The sequence below is a fragment of the Excalfactoria chinensis genome, chromosome 21 (genome assembly GCF_039878825.1).
Source record: "Excalfactoria chinensis isolate bCotChi1 chromosome 21, bCotChi1.hap2, whole genome shotgun sequence".
Lineage (NCBI taxonomy): Eukaryota > Metazoa > Chordata > Aves > Galliformes > Phasianidae > Excalfactoria > Excalfactoria chinensis.
This window is the reverse complement of record NC_092845.1, coordinates 4,540,167-4,553,121: the sequence shown is the minus strand read 5'-3', so window position 1 is coordinate 4,553,121 and position 12,955 is coordinate 4,540,167. Positions and strand designations below refer to the sequence as shown.

The 12,955-nt window shown below is 48.5% G+C and overlaps 1 long non-coding RNA gene across 1 annotated transcript; it reads right to left on the bottom strand.

The window, feature by feature from the left end:
• Window positions 1–4,935: 4,935 nt before the first annotated feature.
• On the bottom strand, window positions 4,936–11,104 carry LOC140261532 (uncharacterized). Its single transcript, XR_011905721.1, has 6 exons — window positions 11,002–11,104; window positions 10,568–10,750; window positions 9,655–10,235; window positions 7,626–7,736; window positions 7,200–7,335; window positions 4,936–6,218 (listed from the first exon to the last, which is right to left on the bottom strand). It is a non-coding gene; the product is annotated as an uncharacterized lncRNA (long non-coding RNA).
• Window positions 11,105–12,955: the final 1,851 nt, after the last annotated feature.

Here is a 12,955-nt window from a genome sequence, read left to right as displayed (position 1 = left end):
CAGCTGCTCTTCATTCCTGCCAGCTTCTTTGTCCAGGAGACAGAAGGATTTTAACTGCTTCATAGTCACACCAGAGTGCTGCAGAGGCAGACATGGCTGGCAAGGTGGTGCATTGGCCAGGGTGTGCCAGAAGCACAGCTGCTGGGGCTCATAGGGGAGGGCCTGTGCCTCATTTCTCCCTGCAAACAGACAAAGAAACATCTTAGTGCTTGCACAATGCTGCAGCAATGTATTTACTGTGGGCACCCACTGACCGGGGGGCTCTGACAAAACACTCACACATGGGCAGAGCTGGGCTGGTTGCCAGAGTGCCACAGCTGCAGCTCTCTGTTCTGGCCATGCTCTCAGCATTGCGTTTGGAAGAGAGATGCTCAGACTGGAGCAGAACAAGACACTCAGCTCTCTGTGGGAGCTCGAGCTGCCCAGACATCCCCCTCCTCTCCCCACAGCCACTCCTGTGGTTCCTGCAGGTTCTCCTACCTCTGTGCAGACCCTCTGTCCAGTCCTATTGCTCTGGGTGCAGGCAAATCCTCTCCAGCTTGTCCCACAAATACCTCTCAGCACCCATCCAGGCTGCAATAGAATCTTTGCAGAGTAGATTGAAGTCTTCCAGACCAGCAATGCTCAAACTGCTGCAACAGGCAAGAAACAAACACAGCATCAGAGAGATGGAGACCCAAATGAGTGCTGGTTCTCAGCTATCAGCAGGACAGGCTCTGCACGAAGCATCATCTGCCCTGAATTACTGGGGATAGAGAAGGAAGGTTTCTTAAAAGCCTTTTTGGCTCAAGCATGGAGTTCATCCTTGCTTTTGCCAGCGCGTTTTCTTTATGCCCCTAACATACATGTAACCAGAAACTGACTGCCAGCAAAGGGCTGCAGTCACTTCTGCTGTGAGCCTGTCCCTACAGGAAAGCTCCTTCCTCCAGCCACTGTGGGCTCCCAGTGCCACCCACAGCATAAGGGGTGATTGCAGACTGTGGATCACATCAGCTGATACACAAAGGGGGCCAGCAGGGGGAACACACGGAACTCACCTTGGCATTGCTTTGGATGTGTGTTTGCTGCGCCTGTAACTCGAGATGAGTCGTGTTTGTGGTCTTGTGGGTTTGGCAAAGCAGAGCTTGGAGGGGTTGGGACAAGAGCTGAAAACATTAATGGATGGCTGAGCCACGACTCCAGCATCACCTTCACCTTGACAGAGAAAGGCCAGCATCCTTAAGCCAGCATTCAATAACCTGGGTCAGAGTATTGTACAGACAACAGGAAGGAACCAGCACAGAACTGCCCTACCCCAAAGCTTTGCAAGCACTTGCTCCTTTGGAGCAGCATGATTACTGCCTTGCTTCCCACCTCACCCAAGCTTTTGTGCTCACATCTCCCACAGCCTGGTGGGTGCCAACAACACAGTGCTGCAGCTCCCTCTAAGCTACATCAAGCTTGGAACCTCCATCAGGACTGGAGACCTACAGGCTTGGGACTCCAGTGATGAGACAATTTATCCCCTAAATAGCCCCCTATACACACTCCCTACAGTCTCACACGAGAGCACAGCAACCTTCCCCCTCACGTGCTTTCTTCCCTGCTGCTATTGCTGGCTTCATGCATCCCATTAGAGCAAGCCAAGGAGGAGCGCCAAGAGCAGGATTTCAGCAAGAGACAAAGGCTGCAGTTAGAGATGAGCTCTGGGGAAACTGTGAGACACGCAATAGGGGGCTGGGGGTTATCGGGGGCCTGGGTGCACCCTGAACAAGCAGGTCCTGTGCAAAAACAGAAGAATAAAATAGCAAGATTAAAACCAAGATAAAATAGCGAGATTAAACCAAGCTGTGCCCTGGAGCTCAGATCCCACTAGATGTCCCTCTCAGCCAAGGCACAAAAGCTCCTGGAACATCACCAGGAGGAGGAATCCAAAGAGAAATCCAAAGGCCGAAGGGGAGGGAGCCGAGGGGAACAAGTGCAGAGAAAAGGAAAGAGCAGGCAGGGAAGGGAAACAAGTGTAGGCAGCACCGGATGGAGAGGAAAGCTAAGCAGCCCATAGCAGCTGGCCTTGCCTACAAGGTGCTTAAGTGGGTTGGGGGATAAAAGTTACCCATAGGGTCCCCTGTCTCAGGGTGAGGGTCCAGCTCAGGGAGTTTTCCTCCCACTTGATGTCTTTCCCAGTTCACCAGGAGGCCCCAAACCATTTCCCCTCTGGAGACCCCCAGGCTGCCCCACAGGGGCACACTTGGTGTTTCTAGACAGTCCTGCAGGTCACTGGGAGCTTATTGAGCTCTAGATAGTGCTGGAAGCGTAGTAGGAAGATCAAGGCAGCACCAGACATCACTGGGAAGGTTCTCATTATCTTTACACGTACTTGTATTAGGATCTGTATTAATGCCCTGAAATCACTTCTGTGCCAGCAGAGGGACTCGCTTCCCATGCCACTGCCCGCTTGCTTCCCATGCACTGCCCAGCATGCATCCTCCAGCTTGCTGAGGGGGAGACAAGAAGAAAAAACACAAGATAAGTTAAAATCCCACCCAGCTGAGATTCCAAGTGGGTTACCTTCATAACGTCCTTTAAGATGAATAACTTCAACCCACTCAGCAGACTCTACCATACAGAGACCCACCTTTGGATGGCTGTGGGCTCACTGCACTTAAAATACCTTGGCCCTCCTCAGCAGCAAAGCAGGGACAGAGGTGAGCTGCCCATGTTTAGAAGCAGGTTGATGGAAAGGCAAGAGCTGAAAGCTCTGTGGGAGGCTTTTCCACTCGACACAGGGCAGACGAGCAAACCTCCTGCACAGCAAAGCAGAGCTCACGCCTAATCTAACGCCATCCCCCTCAGAGCTCACAGTGGGGAAATAAAAGTGACAACAGCTTTATAAATAAAGAGCTCACTGTCACCCACGGGGAACATGAGATGCTTTGGCAAAGGCAGGTCTTGCAGTCACCTTGTTTTAATGTCAGCTGTTATTTGGTTCAGCCAACCCTTCTGAGGTGGCAGCTTGGGCTTCCTCCAAAAAGAGGGGGACCTCTTGCTGTATGTTGACGACCCTAAAAAACAAACAAACCAGAAATAGAGTCAGGTGCCCATTTTGAAGCTGGACCGATTCTTCTGCTCTGCGTCCACACATCACCTACCAAGGGAGGCAAGAAGCTGTGGTTCCTTCCACACAAAGGACATAGAGTTTTTCCATGTACCAGGCCTACAGAAGAGAAGACAGCCACCCTATTTGATTTGAACCCTCCCACAGGGCTTCAGATGGGGCACTGGAGGCAAATAAATGCCCCTCTGAACTGTCAGGTTCAGCATCCACAGCAGAGAAGATGGCTGTTCCTCCTTGTCAATACAACTGGCGGCTCAGAAGAAACAAAGAAGCCTCAATGAAACACGAGGGTCCATGCTGCAGTTCAGTTGTTTCCACACCAGAGGCATTCGCATCTTAGTGCAGGACCATTAAATCCACCTTGGGACCAGCCTTCCGAAATGAATTCTTATTGTGGCAGCTGTCAGCGCTGCAAAGCTGTGACTCAGAAGAGATCTTCTGTGATCCTGGTGGCAGCCCAGCCTCTTTGTGCAAACGCTGTTGGCTACAGACACGTTAAAAGGCTGAGAGCACAAAGCAGGAGACATTTTGTAATGCCACCAGTGGACAGACGGAGCCCTTCAGAGAGAAGCATTATACCTAATGCAGCATTGCCCCTCTGAGCAACAGCATCCTGCTCCGGGGTTCATTGGCACAGGTAAAATCTTTCACATCTGCTGCACTTACAGTAAGAGGGATGACAGCTTCTTTACGAATGCGCAGAGCTTCCAAAGAAGAACAGCATGGAGGGTTGCCGTGGAGACTGCAGTAAGCAATGTGCTGCCAGATGACTGGGTCTCATACCACAGCAGGCATTTGCCAGAAGGGTGATCTCAGCAGCGTGCGCTGCATTAACAAACATTCCTTGATGGAAAGAGTGAGTCTGCGTAAGGATCGGGTGAATCAGGCTGCACGGAAGGTGGTTCTTTATGTTACCAATTAGTCATGTTCCTGGGCTCTGCCACCGCAGCAAGTGGCATGGCTGTGGTTCTCAGCAGGGCAGAGCAGCCTTTCTTTCCAAGAACACCAGCAGCAGGGCTGGCACGCAGCATTGGGGCTGCAGGGAACCACAGACCTGCTAGCTGCCCTTAACATCTCTGCCATTATTACATCTTATTCCAGTCTTGTCCCTTGCACAACCACATGTGAAATATTTACTTGCCTCTTCTCATACCGGCTCCCATTTGATAGCGTCTCCAAGGCCTGATCCCACTCATCCTTCATGGAAGATGCTTTATCCCATCGTAACCCATCTATTTAGCAGATGATATTTTAAGAGCTACTTCAGCATTAGCTGAGCCACTGGTTACACAGCATTGGCAGCACAGGCAGGATAAGCAAAGAAAGCAATCCATGGGAAAATCCTCAGCTTGTGAAGAAAAAGCAAGCTTCTTGACTACGTGCTGGGCACAAGCAAAGCCAAAAGTAAAGAACAGCCATCACCATATGTGCAGTTTGCCATTGAGTTCAACATTCCAAGGATGGTAATCTCCCATTTGGAGCTGTGCTTACACTCTATAGAAGAAATCTTTCCACAAACCTTGAACTTCTAGGAAGATCAGCAGGTCTTGGTGCCCATGCTGCCCAAACTATCAGTGCTTACCAGGCTTAGAGACACTCTATAGCAGCACCATGATGTTCTCCCATCCAAAGCCTTTTTGTTTCAGGACAATCAAAGTGACACCAAAAGAGTTAACCAGTTCTCCAATAACACTATGAGCATTAACCCACCGTAGCTTTATGTTCTCTTCCGCTGTGGAATCTGCAGTGTGGAATCCGGGGGAGGAACAGATCAGGTGGAGAATGAGGAAAACATTTCTCATGGTGAGAAATCCACCAGGCCTCCCAAGGGAAGCGAAAAAATAAGAGCTCTAATGCTTGAGTCACTTAAAACTGGACCAAGTACAGGAAAATCCAGTGGAAGAGAACAAGCCTTCCCCTATTGTGGGGAAAATGGAGAAGCTGGATGACCTCGGATCTTTCCCATCTTCAGTCTGTGTGGTTCCAGAACTCTGAAGGCAATAATTTACACAGTACAGACCAGGTGAGATGACCAGATGTTGCTATCAACCTGCCACAGAGCGAGCCAACCCAACCAACACAACTCATGCAACAACAGGCAGGATCTGGACCACCAAGTCCACACTCAGCTTGAGGTGAGTCGTCAGCCTTTCACACACCTTGGAAACAATATTGTTTCCACACCTTGGTGCTATATTGACTGGATAGCCCATTCATTTAACAGCAAACCCTGGCAAGCACGAGTTAACTCTGACACATGGCTCAGCCATCAGAGACCTGCACTTACTTACTACAGTATTCCCCAATACGCCAGCAGATAAACTCAAAGGCATCAACTCTGAGTCTACCAGGATTCTCTATAAGGCAGCAATTACCCATGCAAGGACACTTGCCCTTGACAGCAACTTGGCAGAGCAGTGAGGAGGGCTATTAGATTGCAATTCTAGCAGAGTGCCAGCTTGCTTGTTGAAACACGGCATTTGCAGTATGATGAATTCCGATTTCAAGATAATTTATAGCCTCAGTAAATAAACAGGCTTATGGCTGTTTAAACACTGTTTAACAGTCGTATACAATGGCTCTGGGCAAGCACGCTGGAGAACAGAACAGTTGTCTGAGCTGAGAAACAGACAGCAGTAGAAAGCAAGAGAAATCCAAAATACTTCCCATCAGAAAAGAGCTGTTTCCTCTCTCAAAAAACCAAGGCGACCTCTGAACACAGTTCTTGTTCACCCTCCTCCTCGTGTCTGAGCCAGGAGATCAAAACCTTCTGTAGAATGATGTGTTGTCACGTCACCTTCCATGGGGTGCCTTTTGAACCGGCTGATCCCAATCACCGTACCTGAGCTCACACCACTCTGCTCGTCTGTTTGGGATGGAAGAAATCATAGTGATGACTTTCAGGTTTCCTAAAATGGAACTGACAGACCTGGAAAGTCTGGAGATAGGTTTAGAAAGCAAGTTAAGGTACCTTTGAAACCTGGGTTGTAGGGATCCACTTTTTGCTCTGTCACCAGAGATGTTCTGGGCTGAAGACCCATATATAACATAGAAACATACTTACAGGGAAGTTGCATGAACCTGCAGCTCCAAGAACAAATCAGTGGGGGCTGGAGGTACCAACCTGGGAAAAAGCAGCCAAAAATGTAAGTTCCAGGGAAGAGCCAGCCTACAGATGCTGAAACACACCAACCCCCTGGAGAATGGAATTATTCTGGACAAAGCAAGGGGCTGGATATTCCCTAACAGTCATGGGATGAGAGGAAAAGGAAAACTTTAGCTGCCTATCGAGGGTTGTTCCCAAGAGGAAGGCTCAGATGAGTCTCTTCTTCCAGGGAGGGGACAGAACATCCTCCTTGCAACCAGCTTATCACCCCACTGCGGCACATAGGAGATGTAGGAACAGCCCTGCCAGGAACACAGAGGAGATGAACTCATTCCCTCCCCCATGCGCTTGTTCCTATAGATCAAGCCACTCAGAATATTTATCCCATGTTTCGATTGTGCCTGTGGGTCTACTTGGCTTGATGCTCTGAATAAATTAAGAGCAAGGAAAGGGAAATTGCTGAGCACAGCCAAGCCATTGCATGGGGCCAGAAACCTTGCCACTCTTGGACAGAGGATTCCCACTCCAAGCAATGCTGTTACAAGGTCAGAGCAGGGAGACACAGCATTTCCTGGTGGGTTTGCTGGCATCTAGGCCAGATAAAGGGTCAGCACAGCAAAAAGAGCTCGGCAGGAGAAAGCTAGAAAGGGGTTTCAGCCAGACATTGCACCAGGGCTGAAGCACAGCAGGAGGGAGAGACAACAGGAACCACCAGAGCCAGGGATGAGTGAGAAAACAGTCCTGCCCATACAGGATGTGAATAGCCTCTGACATAAGGGCAACTGAGTCTCTTGGATGAAAGACAGCTTATAAAGCTGCCCGCCACGGCGTTATTGAAGCCTCAGGCAATCCTCTCAGACCCTCTAAAGGCAGGACAGTATCTCAGAACTGCCTTTGTAATGAGAACACGCACACAGGACATTACTGCTGCAGATGATCTCATACAGACATGAAGGCTTCATACCAGCAATCGCGTTTCACAGATAGCACAGCACTCACCTGAGGAACCAGCACAGAGCTGGGAGAGTTCCCAGGAGCCTCAAGTGTTATCCCCTCTGTAATTATTGCATTTCACTCAAAGCCAACACAGCTCATGCCGTAATGACTGCCAGGACTACCCATCCCTCTATTGGCCCTGTGGGAAGAGTTCACACGCAGGTGGAAGGAAAGCAGAGTCTTGATTCAGTGTCTAAGTGATGTCCTGACCTAGAAAACTGGCATCAGAGCCCAAAAGTTTGGATGCAGAGTTGAATTGTTAAAGAACTCAGAAGAGCTCAAGATGCAGCCCATGCCTTGCCTGTACATGTGCATCTACATCTGAGCCAATTGGAAGTCTCAAGCCTGCACTAACTTGGTACCGAGTTAGCACTAAAGGATCTTGCCACTTAGCTGAGTTCAGTGTTACTACAGGGTACCAGTTCATACCTGGTTTGTGTCCAGGATCTACAGGGAGATCATCTCAGCCTCTCAGATGTTAATCCCACACTACCCTGGAGCACATTGCTTTGAGGGCTATGAACCACGGCACCAAGTTACCTGAAATCACAGAACACGGGAGATGAAAACGCAACAACCAGCCCTCAAACGTGCAAAGCCTTCACCTCAGGTCTGACCCAGAACATCATCAGAACAGTTCGCAGTCAGTTGGGCAGGAGTCGGTGGCACACGGAGCACCTCGAGTCCTCTGTTACTCACAGACAGGCGTAGTGCGCTTCCAAAGTCTTTCCACCAGATCTAGTTTTGCTCCCAGACGTGGGTGTTACTGAGAATCACTGCTGCTGGGAAGAACTGTTCAGCAAACACACTTTGAACGGGATCCATACAGAAGAGGTTTGTATTTCCTGAATGGAAACGAAACCCCTTTATATAGGCTGGAGTGGAGATTCAATGGCCAAACTGTTCCCTTCAGACCTTATTTTCTTTGGACCTTGAGGATACCCCACATGAGACATCTGGCAAAGGACTTGCAGGATACAGTTTGCTTTGGCATTAGCTGGGTTTGGAGCTCACAATGTTTAAATAGGATTTTATGAATCGAACAGTCTTGCTCTCTTCTGTAATGCCTCAAATTAAGGTTTCCACATATGCCTTTAATAGAGATTCACTAAGACACTTATTGCACGTTAAATAAACATCACTCAGTGAAACAGAACACCCTCATTGAGGGATTAACAAACATACAATTCAGTCGGGCTGCTGCAGCTGTTAAACCTCAGATACAACTTCAATGTCATAATCAGTCATTTTATTAAGATAATAATTGCCCTGTTAATGCTAATTAAGTGACTAATGCCTTCACAGTCATGTGATGCTGTCCACTGATAACCCCTGTTTAATAATAGATGCAGTAGCCCACTCCCTCCCCATCTCCAAGAGCTCAGGTTAATTAACAGGAGGGCGCACAGTCGCTCACTGTCTGCTCCTCCAAATAAACTTCCAGGGAAGAGTCAGAGGAGTTTGATCTGTTTCTCTGCAGAAGGAGGAAGGCACACAGAAAAATAAACACTTGGGTTTTGTTCCTCTCTCTTCCTGAGAGGAGATGGCAAGTTGCTCGAGCCAAACGGCTTGTTTTTAACCAGGTAAGCAGAGCAGAGGAATAAATACCAGCCAAAAGCATTGGCTACAGTGCCAGTAAGGTAGAAAGGGATCACTGCCCTAACCACAAGGCCCACATACATACCTCTGTCCTGCCAAGAACACCTCACTGGGACCTTACTCACAGAGCTGGGGAAGCCCAGACAACCTGCAAGTCCAAGACCGTGCTCAGAAGCTCAACAGAGGATGCCAGTTCACAGCCTGTACCTCCCAACACAACACTGCAACCCGAGCTCCTTCCCCACGAGCACCTCAAGCTCTGCAGGCACCCAGCTCTGAGCTCAGTACATCACACACAGCTGTTCAGCCCCCACAGTCCAGAGGCTCGTGCAGCAGTTAAGACCAGACTCCACAGCCCGACCATCCATCATGAGATGGACCAGATGTTCCAGCATGGGCTACAACAGGGCTCTGCAGCAGCCACGGAGCCTGGAGCCAAGGCAATGTTGTAACACTTGGCTGCCTACGCAGAGAGATTCCCTGCCCTTCATTCCCAGATTTTGGTAACGATTATTGCTTTTAAAGTTTAAAATAAAGAAGGGAAAAGAGGATTCCTTGGGTCTTCATCATTTTAATTGGAAGAATATCTTCCATAAATGGTAAATGTAATTGACCTCGTTTAAAGAAGAAGAGGCAGGGAGGAGCAAGTTACCGCTTGCCATGTGATAGTAACCTTTCTTGCAGCTCAGGGATTCAAGTTACTAGCACAGGCAGGCTTCCATTTGTTAGACGATAAAATAACACGCTGCCAAGCCTTATAATGGACTGCAGATTTAGGTATTGATTAATTGTTGAAATATCTCCGCAATGTACTATGTTAAAAGGGAAATGACCTCATGTTTCCTTTGAGACTCCTCACCTTCCTCCTACTCCAAGAATTCCTACAGCACAGCTTGCTGCTGTCCTTGCCGTCCCCTCGTTGCACGGAGCTCCATTGCAGTTCACACAAGTCCTTCGTAACCTGTTCATCTGATGCTGAAGCTGCTTCTAAAGGTAAAAAGGAAGAGTCGGATTCAACCAAAAAAAGCCCACGGTAGGAACATAAGGACACCAAAGATGTGGGAGATGTGCAGGCACACAAGTGTCACAAGAGCACGCCGATGGCTGACACTGAGGCTGCTTGGATCAGAGCAACAGCTCAACAGGAGAGAAACACTGAATCCTGCTCCCAGCCTGAGGCTCCAGAGAAGACAAGTGACAGGAGGGGAGGCCAGTAACCATGACAACCACTCCTTTTTTGGTACCAGACAGCAGAGATGACTCCTGTCGACACAGCCCCTATAGCCACCGTCTTCCTTTCCTTTATCCCAGGAGGGCCCTCCGTCAGCACAGCTACACTGCAACGTGAGACAGCTTCCCCAGGCTTCAGAAAGACTTCCCCTTCATTCAGAGGCCACAGGACAAACACCGATGGATCCTGGGCAGCCATCACCTTCCATTCTGCTTTTGGAAGCAGAAGATAACAAACAGAAAAGACATGTGAAAATAACACGTGTGCTAAGAAACAAAGGTTAAAGAAATCCACCATTTCCAGAACACACAACTTAATGCTCACTGTTACTCACTGTGCACATCAGGTAGGCAGCTTTCACATCCACTGGGCAACCACACCACTGATCGGTTGTTGTCTTTATGATCTATGCACAGCACATAAGGTTAGGAATTAAAGCCATTCAGATCCCAGCTCTCACACAAAGGTGGCACAGCACAAAGGAGTCCCCTCCCAATGCACCACCCAGGCATCTCACACAGAAGTAGATTCTGTCTCCTACCTTTCATTGCAGCTTCCCAGCACTCAGAGCTCTTTTTGATCGCGTTGCCTTCCCAGCACACAAACAGGGGATGATCCAATAGAAGTGCTGGTGCTTCATGACAGCTGTTTGTTGATATGGGATCTTCTTCTGGGCTTTCTAGATCTTTGGCCATCCTAGAAAGGGCTCCAGCAGCTGGTTGAGCTACAAATGGAAATCAAGCAGTTGAGGGTGAAGGGGCACCAAACCCAGCTCAGTGTTTTTATATGCAACATTTATGTTATCAAAGCAATTTCCAGCACTTGCTATATGTGCACCCTGACCTCATTGCCCAGCAGCATTCTTTAATCCTCAAGCACCTACTCTCCAAAGTGCAACTGAATAAAAACACGGTCCTATCTCCCCACCGCAGTTCAAATAGCATTCATACTTTAACATCATGCTGTATTACTCACTTTTCTCAGCAGTTTTCCTGCAGGTTTCCTGCCACAGATTCCTGAAAGCAACAGTCCAATGTCCTGGTTCTGGTGTAGAGAAGATCCAGCTAAAAATCTTCAGCATCCACCTACAAAAACACATCCCTGTTTAATCCCCTTCAGAACTTTTACTAATCCCAGCCCCAAATCCCCATCCCTCTGTACCCCAAAAGTAGCTATAGAAACTTACCAAGTGAATAAAGCACAGGCAGCTCTCCCGTAAGGCTCAGTATTTAAGCAGCACCAGGTGCCCACATTTAACCTACCGGGCTGATTTGGGAAAGAAACTTCACCTGGTCCTGAACCAAGCTTGGCTGGGATGACAGCAAAGAAACCAGCACACAAGAGCCTGTGTTTTCCTAGTTAGGGGTTCACCTTTCTTGGGGACCTGCTTTCCTGGTCTGTGGTTCCTTGCGAGGCACCTTGTGCAACCCACGTAGTCTAAAGAGAAACTCAGTGCTACGAGGAGCACCAGGACTGCTTCAGATGTCAGCATCTATGGCTGCTGTGTTGATTTTTGAGGGAACAAATGTGCCCAGTGAGGCAGAGAGGTTAACATAACTCTGTCACTGCTCAGTGCTACAGAAAGCATTAAGGTTCAAGGAGTGAGTGCAGAGACCTTATTTGGAAACGTACAGATTTAAACACGCAAAAAGAATAAGAATGGAAACAAAATGTGCAGGATTTCAAAGCTGACATCAAAAAGGAGCTCTGCAGGATGGCCTTTTAATTCAACCGTATTAAAGGCCCCTTTTCAGAAAGAAAGAATGGGGCTTTAAAGCTGTCCTCTGGGGAGCAGATGCACACGTGTGGACTGGGAGATGGGGAGGAAGGAGAGAGAAGATCAGGGACAGGTAAGTGGGGAGTCAGTGAGTGATTAGAACTCAAAGCTGCACTTTGGGCTCGTGGCTGCAAAAGCTTCTCTGCCAAGCTTTGCAATTCCTTGGGTAAGAAGGTGCTGTGTGATGGTAGAACATTACCTGGGTGCATTTCGCCTGCCAAAAAAAAACACCCAACAAAGCAGATAGTAAAATATCAAAGGAACTCACAAACAGAATAAACCAATCAGGAATAAACCGTGCTGCACCAAACCAGGGAATGAATTCCCCTAATTACCACAAGATGCTCCCAAAGTCTGACAGTATCTCTCGGAGCAGATGTGTTCAAATAAGATTTCCTCAGCCTCCAGCCTGCGTGGGCAGATCCCAGAACCAGCCACTAATGTTAAAAAGTACCTAATGAGCATCAACATGAAGAAACTGCCTTGGCTTTTGGTGTTTGCATTTTTCCCATCCTCCAGGCCAAGCTGCAAACGCTTTGTTGGTATTATTCATGTCAGAAAGCATTTGATTAAAAAACACCCAAACCACTAAATTCTGGATCCATGAAAGCAATTGCTAGAAAGGAAGGGCTGGAGCCCTTGAAGTTGTTATGCAGACAGGCTAAGTGCAAAGGAGCAACTCTTAGTTTTTACTAACAGCGACAGCCTACACTGCCTGCTGGGAAGCCTGCAGGTTTTGTTTAGGGATGAAGAATTACACACACTTGCACACAGATCCCTTGCAGGGTCACTGATTCCCCACGTGATGAGCCGCAGCAGAACTGCTGTATGATGATGGAGGTTTTGGGGGTGACATCTTTGCTGAACAACGGCAACTTTGCAGCTGCAGAAAAGCATCGGATAAAATGACGCCAGGCTTTTCTCCATCGTGCTTTCCACGCTGCTTCGAGTTACAGCTAACCGAGGAGGAAGCAGCACGAGTCTTGCAGGCTCTTTGGATCTTTGCCCTTTGCGATGCAATGAGAAGAAAAGTGAAGAGTTGGGCCATGCCTGCACAGATATGGCATGTGTAGAGAAGAGAGAAAATGTCCTGAGTAAAACTGCCTAGTCTGTGGTAGCCACCTGACCTCTTATGATGCCATGCATGGCCCT